This window comes from Seriola dumerili, unplaced genomic scaffold (assembly GCF_002260705.1).
Source record: "Seriola dumerili isolate Sdu_G_001 unplaced genomic scaffold, Sdu_1.0 BDQW01000450.1, whole genome shotgun sequence".
NCBI classification, from domain to species: domain Eukaryota; kingdom Metazoa; phylum Chordata; class Actinopteri; order Carangiformes; family Carangidae; genus Seriola; species Seriola dumerili.
In genome coordinates, this window is record NW_019174705.1 from 417,100 (window position 1) to 436,577 (window position 19,478).

Consider the following 19,478-nt stretch of genomic DNA (forward strand, 5'->3'; position numbering starts at 1 on the left):
AGTGATAAAACTTCCTCTGGCAGAGTGCTCATTCATTCACTTCTATGAATAGAGCTTAAACTTAGCCGTCCACACTTGGTGGTCACTGGAGGCATGTGTAGATAAATACTTTGAAGCGGCCCCGCTCACCACAGCTGCATTGTTGACTGGCTCTAAATGGGCCAGGGCTGAAGCCACACACACACACACACACACACACACACACACACACACACACACACACACACACACACACACACACACATTCTCACTTTTTTGTTTCTTGTGCTGCAGTGGATCACACCACAGGAGAAAAAAAAAAAAACTATTTCAGAAAATCCCTTAGTTCACCTGCAGGCATACAACTTGGATACCAATCTTATTTGTAGTTTATTCTTGTCGATCTTGTTGCTAGGTAACTGTTGCTATGTTCATACCATTGATACAGTGTGGACATAATTAAAATGTCTATAGAGGGGGTGGTGGTATAGGATATAGGCCCGTAGACCTGTGCAACTTCATCGAGGGGAAACTGGAACAAAAAAGCGACAGAGAAAGTTACAGTGGCCAGAAAAACTGACAGGATCGTGTATTCAAAAATAATAATGAATGATGAAATGAAAAGAGATTATATCTGTATTGAATTTCATATAAATCCTTCTGTGAAGCGCAAATCCTGTACTATAAACTCAGGTAATACATTAAAACCTCTTTCACTGATTCTGCTGTTTCCTCCACAGATTAATGTTGCCTCTACAAAGAAACAGACAATATCTTTTTCTGTTACGTTTCACACCGCTCGTAATGTTCATAAAAGTGTTAGCCTGGGTAAAAGGTGAGAGAATCTCCAGTGAAACAGCAAAGGAAAGATCAGATGGCCCTAAAAGTTCCCTAACAGGTTGCACAAACACCAGCGGAGGGGCCCCTCCCTGTAACAGCCTGCCAAGGCAAACAATAGTGCAGAACTTGGAACAACACTGAGTGGATAAGAGGGAGAGAAAAAGAGTCTGACTGGGAGGGCTTGGCGAACTCACTGTCATTCGTTTGCTCTCGATCCATCCCACCCACTCCTGGAACTATGGGACACGTGCTGCTGTTGCTGTTTGTTCGCCTAGTGCCCCAGCGAGCACCACTCCCCTCTATTCCCACTGTTTGCCTGCCACTAGCTAGCGCTAGCTCTTAGTGGCCGGCCCCTAATTACAATGTGGAGAGGATCTAAGGAGGATGTGCCACATAGACAGGGAGGGGAGGAGGGCACAGCTTTCCCACCACAAGGTCCTGGAGTGCCATTTCATCAGCCGAACAGCCTTAACCCTTTATACACGCACACACCCCCACCCACCCGTCAGACCAGCCAGGGTGGAGACGTCTTGTGAAAGGGCTCTGATAATTACTGCTTAAGTCATTTGACACGACATCCATCTTACTCTTCTGGAAAAGTCATGGAAGGACAATCAAACTTTTTCTTTAGCAAAAAAACTGACACAGTAAATGGTTGTCAGCCTACATCAACCTGCCATTATAAGGTGAAACAATCTTTGAATAAAATAGTGAAAGTCGTATTTTGACACAATTGTCAGCTGCTGCACCTATTTCTGTTTATAACACAAGCATCACTGAATCAATATACTTAACAGGAATTTCAGTTGCATGTGTGATACTAGCTCAGAATCAACTTAATTATTGAATTGACCTGTAATGGACAGTCTCTCTCAGTTTCTGCCTGTCTCTCTTTCCTCCTGCCTGGACCGGCCACGTCTCCTCTCATGCCTCACTTAGTCACTAACACTTTCAACTCAGCACTCCCACCCCAAATTATGTGTCACCTCCATTCAGTGTCGTCTTTCTCCCAAGAACTTCATCTGCTTTCCGGGCTCTGACCACCACCACCACCGCCGCCGCCACCTCCTCCTCCTAATCATTCTCCTCTTCCTCCTCTCCTCCTCTCCCTCCTCCTCCTCCCCCTCACAGTCCCTGTTGCAGCTGTATCATCATTATGGCCAGAGTGGAGCGACAAACTTGTCCCCAGCCCTGACCGCTCAGGCCACAAATCAGCAGCTAATGTCCATCTCAACCCTTGTCACGGGCAGACACTCATTTGGCCTATAAGCTACACCCAAACACCCAAAGCCTAGTTTATCCCTGTCAGGCCATTGCATCCACCTGACCCACATGCTAAATCACCGGCAGCCAAAGTTTGCCCCTGTCACCAACTGCCCATAGCAAACACCTGCTAAACAACTGTCACAGATGGACAATTGCATGGCCAATAATTTGTAGTATTGACAGACAAAATTCACCCCCTTATTAGGAGAAGGCATTCGTTTGACCTACTGTGTAAGGTAGTCCATTATCACCAGTAATACACCAGTGCACCTGTTTTGCGAGGAGACTTTTCCTTCGTTGATGATTTAAGTGCCAATTGTTCGGAGCCTATGAGACCACATACGGACAGGTTTTAAATTTGATCTAAATTGCTGTCAATTACAGCAGATGAGCAGCATATAATGCCAATTACACAACATGGGTGGTGTATTTATCTTATACAGTGTCAGGTCAAATTTCAGCATTTAACTGCACAAGTTTCGCTTAAAAGTTGAGTATCACTTTATAATTTATACAAAATTTACACAGAGTTTGGCATGACTGGTACCACATTTACACTTTTACAGAACAAATGGCGATTAACAAAATTAGTGAGATGCCGTACATATTATTAATTTAAGTATAGACTGACAAAGTATAGACTGAAAAATTATTATTTTTGATGGGAAATCGGCCTGCAAGTTCAACAAATTTCCTAATATCCAGCAACATAAACCACATTATTCTTGGTCAAATGTTTCAACAGGTTAAACTATAAAATCACTCTTGTATTTCATTATTTGTCAGAATTACTTTAGCAAAAGATCATCAATTTATGCCTGTAATTGACACTTAATTTTTATTCATTAGAAGTGCGATAGAATGAAATAATTTGAAATAAACACCCGATCTGGTTTTAAGAGGTCTGGAGGCCAATTGAATTCACTCAGCTCCTTAAAGAGCCTGTTTGCACTAGGTGTCATCTCTCGAGCCTTCAGGGGGGCCCACAGCTACACGCCATTATCTCTCTCACCCCCAAAGTAAACAAAAGTTTATGGTTTGCTGCTGAATATCAGTTGTCTGATTAAGAATGTCACTTCTAGATTATTCACCATGAAAAGAAGGACAGTTTATTTTCACATTATGCTTTCTGTGTCTTTGTTTGATTTCAATTTAGACCCCGTAATGAACAGGAGAAGGTTGTATTCAATAGCTCAAGCAAGGATGAAACAATATTTTATTTTTTACAATTATTACAGTTTAGCCTTGGGTAAAAATGTAATGTCCTTTATTTGTATTTTTTGACACTCACAAATGTGGCCCAGAAAAACAGGTTCAGCTCATATAAACATTACCCCAAATTATTAAAACTAAAACAAAGGCTCAAGAAAAAATATGTATCACACAGTGGCAGGTTTTTGTTAAAAACTGACTGGAACTAATGAGACATAATCAGAGTTAGAATAGGTGATTAAGCAAACATATCCTTGGTATGACATTGATCTACATTAAATTTCCTGTCACAGTTTGTGAGCCTGTTGAGTAGGTGTGTAACCACATGAACTCTTTTACGGTGGCTTATTCTCATACACCTGCAACAACATTTTTATATGCAAAATAACTCTGTCTTTTATTTCCCACATACACTGAATTGTGTTCTGCATTTTTAGGTGCCAATTTTCATTTTTCTGCTCATTATTTGAGTAAAGAATTTAGTGCGCACCATCAAACCTTCACACCTGAATGAAAAACAACAGCTGGTAAACAGCTCTAATGGCATTACTGGCCGTTGCATTTTGTAACTACATGAGGTAAGAGGTCTATGAGCTGACTGGCTGTAAACAATAATTTGCAGCTCAGCGCGAAATCCATAACATGTTTTTTATTTTGGCCACACTCCCAAACATCTTCTTTAACTTTATGAATAACCTGACTACTTATTTTGGATTTAAAGGAGCATGTCGTATAGATATGGAATATCTAAAAGTGAACTGTATAATTACTGCTGGAGACAAAACACATACTTAAGTCCACTAAAACGTTTCAAAGACATGTTGTGATGCTATAAACACTCGGGCTATTTCCAGACTTTTATAGCACAATATTTACACTACAGCCTAAACAATTACACGAGTCATTAAGTGACTTTATTGAACTGTTTGCACCTTGTCAGGCCTTTATGATGTAGAGCAGAAGGCTGCAACACTCATATAAACTCTAAGTGATGCACGTGTGCACACTGTAGCATAACGCACAAGTGGAAGCTTGTTCACACACACACACACACACACACACACACACACACACACACACACACACACACTCTACAACAATGTGACAAATTATTACGGACATATACGCACAGATACACGCCCATGTGCACGTTCCAAAAGTCTGGCATCCACATAAATTCACACATGTCTTGATATGTTCTCCAGCATTCCACAGCTCTCAGCTGCCTTTCACCTACCGTACCTGCAGTTTCTCGATTCCCCTCACGTGTCTTTGTATTTCCAGACTACTAAGAGGCTCTGTGGCTCCTCGCGTGACCTCTCAGCATTGCCCTCTTTATTTGAAACACAGCTGCCCATCTTTTTTTTTTTTTTTTTTTTTTTTTTTTTTTTGCCAGTCTGTCAATCAGTCAGCCAGGCAGTCAGTCCATTCACAAGCTCCTCACACCGGCCACGGTTGCCCATTCACAAAAATTAAGAGGGAAAAAAAAATCACCCAGGGAAGAATATCCAATGGAGAAAAGCAAAAGCGGCGCAACAGAGGAGAGCAGAGTGTGATTCTTGGGTCTGTCTGTGAAGCAGCGTGGCTAGTGTGGAGTTTAGAGTCAGGCTCACTGTTGTGTGTGGCTCATGTAGGACGAGCGAGAGAGTGAGAGGAAGGGAGGGAGGGCAGCAGCACTGCGCTGTGGAGATGTCGCACCACTAGTTTTTATAGCAGGGTGGGTAGCTGGAAGATAATAATACCCCATCCTCCTCCACAACACAAGTTTAAGTGCACTGTGTAATAAGCCCATGGCGCAGACACCCTCTGATTTAGGTCAGACAAAATGAATTTTTAGTTGTGTTAGAGTGGATTTTTGGTATAAAGGGACCGGGGGAAAAGAAACTCGAAGGGGTTGTTTGGGGAGACCGAGGGAGGGTAAAAAAGGAAAGGAAAAAGAGAGAGAAAAGTTGGGAAACTATTTTGTGCACCTCTGTTGGTTAGTCTCGAGCTGAGATGAGATGTACAGAAGCAGAAACACAACTGCAACTTAAAGCCAGTTAGTTTCAGTTTTGCACCTGTTTTAACCCGAATCCTGCTATTCTCTCATTTCTACTAAATTAATTTCTATAGTAAAACAAACATCAGACAGCTCCTGAGACCTCTGTGCATGTGTTCAGGCACTGTAGGGTAACAGACAGGCGACACAAGGTGCACACTGGCACACGTAGACCCCCGTAAAGGCTTCATCACAACAGACTAATTACTGAAGACATTTTAGCCGTGTGCCGTTCAGAGCCCAATAAAACTCTCTGCTTCAGACAAAGCTGTTTGTTGTAGAGGAAATATCACTTAAAACCTGACTCTATCTGATACTAAATTAAACCACAAACGAAAAAATACCACAAGTAATTATGTACAGACTTATTTTTTTTGCCAACGTATTGAAACCCAGGTTTCAAAAACCAAGCTTAAGAGAGCAGAGGGCTAACGTTAGATTCCTGTTTTGAGTCAGAAAGCACTGAAGCAGGTTAACAGTTGGTGACTACACCACCGCCTCAGTCTGTGGAGAGGAGGAGGAAGTTTGTGCAGAAAGGTGTAGAAAAGACAAAGCACTGAAGAATGTATAGAGGACAAACCCTGTTTTAGCAGCAGTTTTGGGGCGATATATGACGGCAAGAAAATGTGGAGAGAAAATATTTCAAATGTTCATGGTATCAAAACTCAATGGCACTGAGAATGGCTGACAAAGCTGCTTCCTGTGTGTGTGTGTGTGTGTGTGTGTGTGTGTGTATGACAAAGTTAGAAAGAAAAAAGAAAACAGAGAAGAACAAGAGAGGAAGAGTATTTCCTTTGCTTTCACAGACGGACCGAATCTTTTACTATGACATAGCATATTCACAGGATCTGTAACAGCCATTGGGCTTTCCTGTGTGACATCATAAAACCACGCCTTTTGTAACACTTTTTTTTTTTCAATTAAGTTTCCAACAAAGCTTCACCAGCATGTTTTGCATTTTGAAAGTTTATTTCAAACAGACGTTTTTTTTTTTTTTCAGAAAAAATACCAAAAGTTGTGGTGCAGATACTAAAACAATCCAATCTTAGCTTAGTTTTTCATTCATAAAGGTGGACTATGCAGTGAGCCATTGTTTTCTTAGTGGTTACTGCACCTTCAAATCTCCTAAAATATTCCTAACCGTCCATAAATCATAGCCGACAATCATACTGTGAAAACAGTCAAATTATGTCGAGTTAACCTCCGCAAACAAGTAGACATCAGAGTGTACATCAGACTGCTATGCCCACTTCCCCTGGGGAAAACATGGACCAAAGCAAACCACAGCCCATGCCCTAGTGGTTTACACTGTTTTGTACAGGGTGAGAGCTGAGGCCAGCTCACATTGGCATCTAGTATATATAAACAGGGTTAGCCACTAACTGCTAGCAGGCCGGCCAGACGGCCAGAAAAACAACACTTGCCATGCTATAAGATCGGCTATCTATTCTAAACATGTCGCTGCTATCATAGCAACGCTCTGTGAATGGTACCTGCGAAGACTGCATTGTAACCCTGTGAAACTGCAGCCTGTCATGTCAGGCCATGACTGACACAAACCGGTGGTCTAATGGCGCAGACGTACACTGTGTAAATTACACAGATTTGCACTGCAGCTCATTTAGTGGTATAATTTCGGAAGTTTCTCAGCCTAATTAATGTGCCTGCAAAAGTTTCATATATTGTGATACAAGCATGAAATTGATTTTTGTGTAGCCTGAAGAACAAAAAAATTATCTTGGTGCTTCAGTGTTTTATATTTCTGTAGTATTATCATCAGGCTAAATATTGATTCTTTTCCTCCCTCCATCCTTCTCGAGTGTTCGGCTGCACCGAGATGTGGTGATTCTTGTTGCTCAGTCTGAGTGCTACCAGTCACAAGACTCAAGGATACAAGGGGCTGAGTAAGAGTCATCTGTTTTGTCTGTCTGTCTGTCTATATCACTCAGCGTACCTGTTTATTGCCACCCGCTGCACCCAGCAAGATACACGTACCAGGGCACCAGATTGGCACTTTGGAGGGGGAGGTGGGGTGTGAAGCATCATTACATAAAGTTGATATCATGGAGACTTTGATGCCGTACTTGTCTTGGCTTGCTGTACAGTACCACAAACACAGTACACAGACTTTGAACAGAAATACATCTTGAATCTGCACTTGACTAAAATTGGCCCTCAATCAAAATATCTCAAGACTGGAGAGTAGCAGCACTACAGCCACATACTGCACCATAGAGCACACACACATGCTTACACGCATTTTCACCTCCCCTCTTCACTCATTCAGTCACTCATTTTGATCTCCCCCCAGTGTTACCACACTCAAAACATCAGAACTTGCCGTTCAGTCAGTGTTCAATCACCTGATAACATAAATTATGTGTTCTTGTTAGTCGCACAGCATTCAGCCATAACATCATTTTGGTAGGTAAGTGTGCAGTAATTATGTCAGTGTCGCAGCATCACTCATAAAACTAGAAGTGTTCTCTTAATAAACAATATATTCTAACTGCTGTTCGCACCAGCAGAGCTCAAAAATAGTTTCCGTCAGTCCGTACTATTACAGTGGTGCACCAAAAACAAAGTGGGGGATAGTTCAGCCAAAGGTCAGGTTGCTTGAAAAGAACTAGTTTGTACTAAGTGTCGTCCAACCGTTTAAGAAGTGTTTATTGTTGCTGTTCAAAATGGCCAAACTTGAATGCGGGGTTGAAAAGTTGGCCGTCAGAAAGAGGTGATAATTGTTGAAATATGGGAATTAAGGAGACTGTAACTACCAAGAAAATGGACAGCATCAGTTGGTGCCCCAATACAACATATGTTTACGTCTATGTGACAAAGCCCTCCAGCGGATCTAGTAATTATGACGGAAGCAAAGCGGGAAGTCAAGTGGCATTGTTATAGAGCGACAAAATCCCCGTAGGGACGAGGTTGGGGGGGATGGATGGATCAACAAAATGTTGAACACGGGACACTGTTGTACTTCCTGTTTCCAACTGTAAATCAGCATTGTAGTTTTTTTTTTGTTTTGTTTTTTTTTAAAGTAGCACCCCAGTGAAGGCAAGATAGAGGAAAACATTTGGTGCATGGAGCTCTGGAGAAGCTTTAGCTACTGTGTTTTAATTTTGATGGGCTTTCATTGAAGCCCAAACCCTAACCTTGCTGTATGTGCATTCTTTAAAGTAAGAAATTGTTTTAAAGCGTGACCATGAGTGTGTCATAACCATAACTGCGTGTTTGTGGTGTTGTAACCATGACGATGAAGAACCCCTTAACCTTAACAAAGCAGTCATTCTAACCTAGACCATGATCTTTCTCTAAGTTACTTTTGTAATTTACTTTTCAACGCTGATTTGTAACAATGTTGGTCGGCACAGACAAATGATGTTGTTTTGCTAATAGGAGCATCAGATCTGAAAACGCGTCTAGTTGACGCTTCTGTCATTGTTCAATTGGAGGACTTGCTGGGAGAATAGCCCACTTTTTCACAGCATCTCTCCAGGCATTCATAGTCTTGCACTCAGTTGTTCACATCAAAAGTGACAAAGGTAGTTGTGTAAAGAACGGGGGAGTTCAAGCCTACAGCTGACCAATTGTGGGTGTGAATTTCAGGTTGACAGTTTCGGAAAGTTACACAACCACCATAATTCCAGCGTTAGAAAGGTGTAGGGGGAGGGGGTCTCAGAAACTATTCAACTAACACTTTTGATGAATTATACTGGCAGCTTAAAGCTACAATATGCAAGTTCTGTAAATCCGGTTAGCACTAGCATGAGACTCCACAGGCTCCCATCTTTGACCTTGGCCTTCTCTGATTGGTTAGAAGGGGAGGAGAATATCTATGCACTGCGGGCAGGCTGTTAAGTTTCAGCTAAAATAATATTAGAAAAAAGTTATATGAAGCTTTAGATTCCAGGTTGCTGCTGGTCAACTGTACACAACTAAAAAAGGCTTCCTTTAGATTAAAAACTGTAGAGAGATCAGTCTGACTTGTGGCCTTTACCCTGGTGTCTCGGAGGCCAGGTGTGGCCTGGTGTGGCAGAGAGGCAGGAATGGGAGGCATTCATCCCCTGACAGTCCACAGATAGAGCATCACAGCAGCCTCCCAGGTCGACATCCCCTGCCTCCAGAAGTCCAAGGACGGAGACACACGCACAGATGCAATGCTGCTCAAACACAAAGGGAGGCAGGCATGTGTGCAAACCCACTGTACACGCTGCCTCACTCAGTCACAGGCAAAGGCTCGCAGAGACACACACACACACCCATCTGTCATTGCACTGGGGTCATTAGAACTCACCTTGGAGCATGCCATTCGGGTGAGTGAGGTGAGGGCGTTTACTTACTGCTGACCTGTCTGTTTGCGCTTTAACTTTCTCCTGTTTTGTCTTTTTTTCAAACATCCTAATCGGTATTGGAAGCTTTGCCAGAAGGGAGGCAAAGTACACAAGCTGCATATTTAGAACTGCGAGTGCTGGGAGAGACAGAGTTACAGTGTTTCACAGGTGGCCGTAATGCGTCGTATGAACCCACTGCTGTGCGTGAAGATAACTTGAATGTCTGTGGTGATGTTTGCTGAAGACAAATATGATTATTGTTTATGTTGGAGGCCATTTTCGACCACTTTTATTTTATGTCGTTGCTAGAATATGGAAATGTATTCTGGACCTGAAACCTCCTGACCTCTACTACAATGTTGCTACTTCTGAATGCATTTCGGTACAGTGTGTTGTTGTGTTCATTTGATTGACTTTGTGAATATTTGTGTGTGAGCGTGTGTGTGTGTTGGGAGGGTCGTGGGGTGAATGAGGACAAGTCCGTACGGTGATAACGAGAAGGAGGCCAGCCTTGGTGGGACAGCCTCTGTCTGCCCTCAGGTAGTGTGTGTGTGGGTATGTTTGTGTGTGCGCATGTGTGTGTGTCAGCAGGAGAGCCCTCGGGCACTCTGGCACCTCCTAATTAAAACCAGTCAGGCTGCAGGGCAGGGGAGACAGATGCCTGTCATGGCACAAACACACACACACACACACACACACACACACACACACACACACACACACACATGCGAATGAGGTGGCAGAGCACATTCAACCGCATGCACACTCACAAATACACCAGTGTGTTGCGTGGGTCAGTTATTTTTGAACAATCTCATCCCACCCACTCAGGTATCACACAGGTAAGTAATCTGTATCTGACCCAGATGACAAAAAAGAAGCAGTGAAATCCACACAGCGGGAACATAATTCATGTTAATAGAGCTGCACATAATCGAAGACAAAGAAAATTTTAACATACGTGAATGTGTTTGTAACCTAATCTGTTTATATGCCAGTTTCATGATTGAATCCATTACTTATTTTTTAAGGTTAGCCTCAGGTTAAAACAAATTTGGCTAATTTGGTTTATAATTCATCAATGAACTCTCATTAGTTTTATTTCTACCTGAAAACCTGCTGGATTATGTCCAACTTGTTCACCACCGACACACACTGAGCGTGCCTCACACTCTCTCACATGCTGTCGTGACCCATAGCAGCTTTCAGATTGACACATCCCCCCCACCCCCAGCACAGAGTGAGACATAATTGTGCTGAATGTCTGTTACCTGCAGACTCTGTCACATTTTATCTCCGTTCCCCCATGTACGGCCCCGAGCTGCAGGCGACCACATATAGTACTGAGCAGGCTAACTGCTGTTTGTCTGGGGTGGGTGGGTGGATCAAGGCATGCTGCTCTCCTTTCTCTCCCAGTGATTAGATAGCATAAGCAGGCCAGCTAGCCTAACCCACACACTCATGTCTCTAAAACTGCCATCCAGCCCTGCTTTCTCTCTCGCTGCCTCTCACACACAGGTGGGTGGACCCACTTATTCAACCCAGATCTTTCTTTTAGACATTATGAAATCGTGCTCTTTTTTTCCCTTTCTTCTTTTTCTTCATCTAACTCCCTGATACTGAATGACATTCAACTCTGAATGTTTCCTGCGATGTCTTTGCAGCTCTGTTCTACAAAGTAGAGCCTTAATTTTCTAATTTACTAGGTGATCATTTTGCCTGACTGTCAAGCAGAGAATCATGTCTCTTTGTACTTGTCACTATAGACTGAGGCAAGGTGGGTTGCCAGTGGTTACAGGGGCCTATTTTCTATTATCTAGGTAACATTCAGGAAACACCCACAATTTGAATGTAAAATGCTTCATTGTGCAACCACATTACAAACTGTGGCTGGCACTGACATTTCAATGTTGAAATGTGTGACAAAAAAAAATCTTTCTCTGATAACTTTGACTCTGCTAGGAATACAAAAGCCACTGCAACACACACACACACACACACACCACAAACACACAGAGATTGCAGCTACAGTGTCATAAGCAATTCATAAAAGGTAAAATAAAAGTTATTTTAAATTGGAAAGTTATTGTGTTTCAGCAGCTGATGTCTTAAATTTAAGTAAGGCTAAATAAAATAAGATTTTATATAAAAAAATCTATACTTATTTCACATATATACTGATGCAAAGGGATTCCATGCAAATCAAAAATAATGAAAACAAATATAACAAAAGGCATGCTGTAGTTTTTCATAACCGTGCCAAGGTGGCAAGATGTGATGATCTACTGTTTAAACTATGTGAACATAATCTGTTACTTTAGTCAAAACAAAATACTGAAAAGTGATAAAAAGCATCAGCGCGTACAGAAGGATTAAGAAGGGGAGAATGGTGGAAATGGAGAAATTGTAAACGGAAAGAAAGTATATGGCTTGAAAAGCAGAGAGGGTGCAGTCGAGCCGACCTCTGGTGAGTGCGAGTGCCTGCCTCCCTGGCTGCTTTGTCGTTTGAGCCAGGTGCTGTGTTTCGTGAGGAGCGCAAAAGTACACAAATCCCACAGAAGGAGCTTTTTTGGCAGGGCTCGGGCCTCCCACCCACGGCAGCCTCTTCAAGCCTCCTCCCATCCTCTATTCATCTGTGAGGGGCGGCTTACTCACCCAGCCCAACTCCACACAACAAAACCTGGACCTCGATCCTACGGAGGAGGGCTGACGTGTGCGCACACACACACACACACACACACAAGCGGCTATACGGCATTTGTAGACATAGAAACACAAGTGTGCACGAGTTGCGGCGAGGCTGCACGCCTAATTGATCAGGTGACACTTTGTCACACGGATCAGAATCTGTCGCAGCTGACTGAGCAGGACTTGAAAACACTGTCTCTGGTTTTAGACAGCTGTGATAAGATGACATCTGTGTCACAGGAGTTTAAAATCAGATTGTGTATCCCTGTGTAAATGCTGTTACATGGGCATGCCCACACACTGTCAGTTGGGAAGAAGGCGTGTGGACTCATTCACTCAGTCAGGCTCATAATGAACACACTGCATCATTTTTTTTTGCAATTATGAAGCTACACCCTCATTCACTCGACAGACTGAAGTCTCTCTTTCTCTCAGTCAAGTGAGTTCACGCCCTCACATGCGTACACACACTCGCTCAGATACATTTTCATACAAATACAAGGCCACTGCCTTTATGGAGCCAGTTGGCTATTTGCTTGTCATATACAGTACACTATAGGTGAGATTGTACAAACATGAATGAAATCTGCCTCAGGAAATGTTTGTTAAACACACCGATGTAAGAGAAACCCTGTAACAAAAGACCTGTGTGGATCAGGTTAAATTCAGATAATCCTGGTGAGAGAGAGAGAGAGAGAGAGAGAGAGGCAAACAGAGCGCCTCTCTCTTTCTCACCTGAGAGTAGGTGTGGTGGTGTGTACTTGACTTTATCCCCATCTAACCCCCACCCCCACTGTGACTTTTTTTAAAATTATTGATGAAGGCTGATAACCATTACAGACTGCGATACATGTACACAATGCTTCAGAGTATTTTTACATGAAAGTACACTTTAAGGAAGCTACATTTTCTTTTACAACTTTTCATGAATTATCCATCATGCGTCTGATAACAGAAACAAACAGCGTCCCTATACGAAGAACTTGTCATTTATGAGGTTCACTAACTAAGAAGCTGCATTCTCCATTTTTACCTCGTTTTACACCACAACCTGGAACACTTAATTATTCTACTTATCATAATATCCCAGATAAAGACATGGAACAATGTAGTGCCTATATCTGATATATCAGCCAGTATACCATATTATCACCATTTAATGATGTGCTTAACGGTTAACAGTAACTCATGATTGGGGGGGTGGCACAGGCAGGAAGAGTGTAATAATTCTGAATGTCACACATCTGCCTCCACATCTGTTGCACAGAGAAAGTACAGAAAAAGTAAAAATCTAATCTGATGAGACTGATGAGAGGACACATCTTATTAGTGCCATATCAATTCAGAGATGTGTTTTAATTTAATCTTACAACCACTCAGGCAGCTTCTTGGTGGCAGAAATGTGAGGATGAGAAGGTAAAAGTATATAGAAATAGAAATCATGCACAATAATTAATTGTGTAGTTATGCTAGCTGCTGCTGCAATAACAAGCAAGAGTAAAAATGATATCAGTCTTTCAATCTGTTCCAGCTTTGTCATGCTTTCACTTGCTTCCTCCTCAGTGTGGCTGTTACAGTATGTGAAGGGGGAGGCTTTCATTGCACGCACAACTGTTGCAAGATATGCACAGGAAGGTTTCTGGAGAGCACTGACAATTAATGGACATCCCTTTTTTACTGTATGTCCTATTATTAAAAAAAAAAAAAGAAAAAGTTTGAGACATGGAGCCATTTGCAACACAGGGGAACCTGATACTGCTAAAGGTCAGCCATCCTTTAGTCTGATTCCGGCACTCAGTGGGTAGCAGACAGCTCTTGCATGCTTTGAAATTTTACCACAACACAGAAAATATGAACCTCTCATTATGACTTTTTTAGGACATGGGAAATAGTACTACGATGAAGAAAAAAAAGAAAAGAAAAGAGTGAAAGAGACAGCGAGATGTTACTGACCTTTGAAGAGGAAAAGTTTTGAGTTAAGTTCCTCTCTCATGCACTCAGTCCCTGTCAGGAAAGTCAACACTGTCTCAGCGCGGGCAGACGTGTGAAAGTGAGAGCGGGCGAGATAGAGTCTCAAATTTGCTCTGAAGGTGTGTCAGTGATTTGGGGGAGTGAAAAGGTACCGTTCCACGAAACGGTTATCTAAGAAACGCAACAAAACAAAAACTGCTACACCCACCAGCCTCAGCCAACACCCCTCCCTCCCTCTAAACCAAAAGTATTTGGCAGCATTCCCTACAAGTCCACCTGTGCTTAGGGGAGGGGAGTGACACACACTCACACTCACAGGCCAAGCCTAAAAACCTGCTTGCGAGCTTGGACTGGGTGGTATGGTTGTGGTTGGAAATAGGCATAGCTGAGCCTCGGGGGCCAGGGCTGGAGGGCAGAGGAGATGGAGGTTTGGAGCCAGAGACAAGCCTGGAGAGCTTGGGCAAAACCAGGAGCAAGGGCTGAAGCACTGAGATTGGAGCAGGTAATAAAACAGCCAAACTGATGCTGGATGACGGGGCAGAGGTTTCAAACAGGGTTGAGGTAAAAAAAAAAAAAAAATGGGGAAGAGGTAGTTCAAGTATAATGCAGGGTTGAACCAGTGGGTGGGTCTTTGCCTGTGCCAAACAGGAGCTAGAGGGGTTCATATCAGGTGTCGAACAAAAGACATATCAGGGGAGAAATGAAAAGATTTGAAGAAAGGGTAGTGTGAGTGTATTTGGGTGTGTACTTCAGTGTACCAGCTCGTACCTGGCAAGATGTAAGAACCATTGTGCTGCTCTGAAGCCCATAATGCAGTGTAATGGGAATATAATAAGAGGGTGTAATGAGTGATGTAAATGCTGAACGTGTCATATTGGGTGATACAGATGCAATAGACATCATGGGGTCTAAAGATTACCAAACAAGCTCCAGAGAAAATAGGGATTTTGTGACATCTAGGTGAATATTAAATAATGGTGAAAACATCTACCTTCTCCATTTTAAAACTGACTTATAGAAAATATGTGCTTGTGAAAAACAATCAAACTGAAACAGATATTTGAAAGGGGCTATTAGTAAGTTTTCTCTGCCACCGAATGTGATTTCTTTCCAGGAGCGGGCTGTGGTGATTATGGCTTGACAAGACCTTCGGCCATGTTTGCGTTTACAAGACAAGAGGTTATAATATGCCCTCTGAGCAGTGCTTTGTCTTCAGGGCAGATTGGAGGCTACAGTGGGTCGCTATCAGAAAGTGACGAGACGGGCCGGAGCTAGCTGGTTAGCGTGCTAACTTCAGTAGAAGAGAAGACGTGATAGAGACAAGAGTTCACGCTGGCGTTGCTTTCCACCCTTTGAGACAGCGGATAGTGCTTGGCGAGTAAGGGAATGAAATGTGATGCTGAACTTGCAACGTTCCCTCTATACTGGTAAGTAAACAGCTTTTCATGCTAACGTTGGCTGTGTAGCAATAGCAAAACTTACAAATAGCTCATTTAAACCAAAGTATCAGTTGATAATGTGAAAAAAATGTGACTTTTTCCTTTCTCCATGCACCTTGGAAGTAGGTGAAGCTGTGCCAGAAACCTCCACACTAACACGAGACACAACATGAAGATGCCACACAGTAAAGATCCAGGAGCAAGATCCCACATTTAACCTGCAGAGATGTCACCTGACACTAGAGAAGGTAAAATGTTTGTGCTTCCTGTGCAAACCATGTGATTAAGGCATCTCATGGAGGTTTCCCCTGTCTCAGATCTCATCAGGATGCAGGATACAACACAGGATACACGTACAATAATTCATTTGGCAGGTTTCTGATAGAAACATCTACTTTACCTTAAGCTTTGAGTTTCTGGATAGTAAATTCCAATTTCCTCATGTAATAATCACACAGTTCAACGTTTGAACTAGCTAAATTTATTTTTAGCACATACTAGTGTGAATAAAAATTAGAATAGCCCTGAACTGTTTTGTGGATTTATCGTTTGCGGAATCAAGCCTCTAGTCCACTGCATTTGTTTATAGATAAACACACCCAGCGTCCATTTTCTGTCCTGTCCTATGTAGTGTCTTGTGCTTTGGAGAGGCCTAATATTTAACTTCTCTTGTGGATTAAAAAAATTGCTTGAGCAAATTTGCTCAGCCAATATATTGTTTGAACCGAACCACACAAGGTTACAGTGGGGCACGGAAGCAAGTGTAAAACATGTAACATGGTGCTTTTCTTTCTGTGCAGCTACTGTTAAGATCCTCGTTTTTCATCTGAAACCTGAATAGTTCTTGACAAAGTCTGTTTAATGTGGGAAGACTTACTTGAGGTTGTGCATTGTTAAACCAAAGGTACAGTTCTTGCCTCTTGACAGCACAGATTCCTCATCTTATTACCCTTATCTTCATTTTTTATTATATACCTTCATTATGAAAAGGCTGCAAAGTGCAAAGCCAGACAAAAGCCAGACAAAAGCCATTTAACAGTATTACTGGGGGGGAAAGTACTTCAATATCAGTTTATGACAGTACATGAATACTTTAATACTCCCAAAGACATGTTCAGGTTGCTCAGCACTGCCTCACCCTGTCCAGAGTTATACCATGGAAAACCTTCTTCATACCAAGAAGGGTGTTCATTTCCTCTTCAGATTCGCTCCTTACAGGAATTTTTTGACATTTGTTAATTCGCTTTCTTGCCATGAGTTAAAAGATCAACACCACACTCATATCTGTCGATTCCATATGATTCTACATCCAGCAGCCAGTTAGCTTAGCTTAGCTTAGCATGAAGACTGAAAACAGGAAAACAGCTAACAAAAAGAAAGAAAGAACATAGCTAAACTCTGTGCAAAGGTAAAAACATCTGCCTAGATTAGCTCTAAAGATGTGTTCAGACAGAATCCAAGGCGAATTTTAGAGGCAGCACAATTGCATAGAAAGACAATAGATAAAGTATCTATCTATCTATGATGCGAAGACACGTCTATGCGAATTGAAAATGTTTCTGCTTGAGCGAGGAATTCTTGCTCTGCTTCACTTTCTGTCTCAACACACATTTAAGGTCATTGATAAATTTTTCATACATTGTTTGTTTAAAAAAAACAGATGTAAAAACAACAGGTTGTGGTAATAGAGGGAGTTACCTTGAATCTCTTCATCAGCATGAGGTGATTTTACTAGCAACTTTTAAACTTTTAAACTTTTACACTAACAAAATATAACGTGTTAATTAGTGAGCTTGAGAGATGCTGGGATTTTGTTACAGAGCCAGGCTAAGTGTGTTGTCATGATTCCAGCCTTTATGCTGAGCTACTATAACAGCTGTCGGTTGGTTTGGTAGCTCCTACTTGAACTTACCATGGATGCACACATCCACATAACTATAAGATGCATTATTTTCATAGGAGGCCCCCAGAGGTAACGATCTACAAGAGCTTTATGAGGATACACACAAATACAACGCCTTAAGACTTAAGCTTTAAATCAATATAAAGTTCATACAAAGTCCAATCATGAATCTTTGAGATTGTCCAAAACTTCTTCTCATAGCTGCTTAGAACAAACATGATGGGCTGGCTCACATTCATTAGCATAAATCCGTTGGCAAGGTTTACCACCCTGTTAATTACTGGGGCTTCTCAGAAACTTTAGCAGGAGGAGACACATCAAGGGCAGTGCAGCAGAGCAAAGGCAGAGTTTTGAGAATTTTTGAATTTCTTGCCAAATTAAAAGTGAATAATCTTGTGCAAATTCTGTTTTGGTATAAACAAGTTTTCTCAATGGCATGCATAAACTCACCTCCAACACTGATTAAAATCTGGATTTTTAATTATGTCTCTGCGTGTGTCTCCTAACCTGATGTGGGTTTTTTTTTTTTTTTGTACATGTCGCTGGGGTCCAGGGTACAGAACTACCCCCTTTGAATACAATAACGAAAAAGGCTTGCAGCACACAAAGCAACAACTCTTAGTTACACCCACATGCTGCTGTTGCTTTCATCCTGCCACCTGTGGAGTGGGTGTCACCATCCTATCCACCAAATCTGTCAGATAGACCTGTTTCTGCTCACGGGCCATGTTTTTGGGTGATGGAATCTGTTTTATGAATAGTTTTTGTGTTGTTTTGAGTTTTGTTATGCTGTAGGCTCTTCTCTCCCAACACGGTGAAAAGAAAAGTGGTAGTGATTAAGTGCTGTGCTTTGAGAGACGATAATGGTTAAGGTAGACTAATGATGCTTATAAATTAAAAGCAGAAGAAGTGGAGGATAAGGATAAGTGAAGTGCTGTCCTGGTCTTTAGACAGAAATTTCACTGTTTTATTTCCCAGAATACACTGATGTGGTCAGTTCCTCTGGCTTCCCACCAAAGGATAGAATAAGTCACGGTTCTTTCAGACACGTGCAGAGATCAGGTGGAAGCCAAAATGAAATAAATATGGTCAACAAAAAGGAGAATAGACTAAAAAAACACAGAAAAGAAAGAAAGAAATTGACACTATAATCATGTCATTTTACTGATAATGAGGGTGAATTACCTCAAAATATAGAATATATCTTGTTATTAACCATTGCTGTCATTACACTACCTTTTTCTACTATATAACTGCTGTAAAGTTGTAAAGCCACTGCTTTTATTCGCAGCTTGAATAAGAAAAGCAGTCAATGCCAATTTGAACAAAAATGTAGAAAACAACATAAAAGTAAGATCAATTCCAACTTGTGTAATTATTTTAAAGATCCCATGAAATGATGATGTATTCTCTTGTTTATTGCTCCTCTATCCGTTACATGCCAAATATACTGTGTCCACCCTTCTCTCTTAAATCCATCGAACTAACTACAACTAGAGGCAGTAACACGGGTCAGAGGTGTGTAGGTGTGTGTGGGAGATGTCAGTTTGCAACAACATCAACATTATCGGCAGCTCTCTTTGCTTTCGAAGGTTCAAACATATGTGGCCCGATGCCCGAGATGCAAACCACCTTTTTGTCCTCGTCCACCTCCTCCGTGACTGGGGTTGGAGCTGGAGGGTTACCGTCCATGTCCGGTTTGCTGGATTCATCCTGGATGATTTTGAGCCCTGAAGACCTTCTCAAAGTTACAGTAAGTCCCACCAACGCAACCGAGTCAGTGCACACATTTCATTTCACTTAAGCCC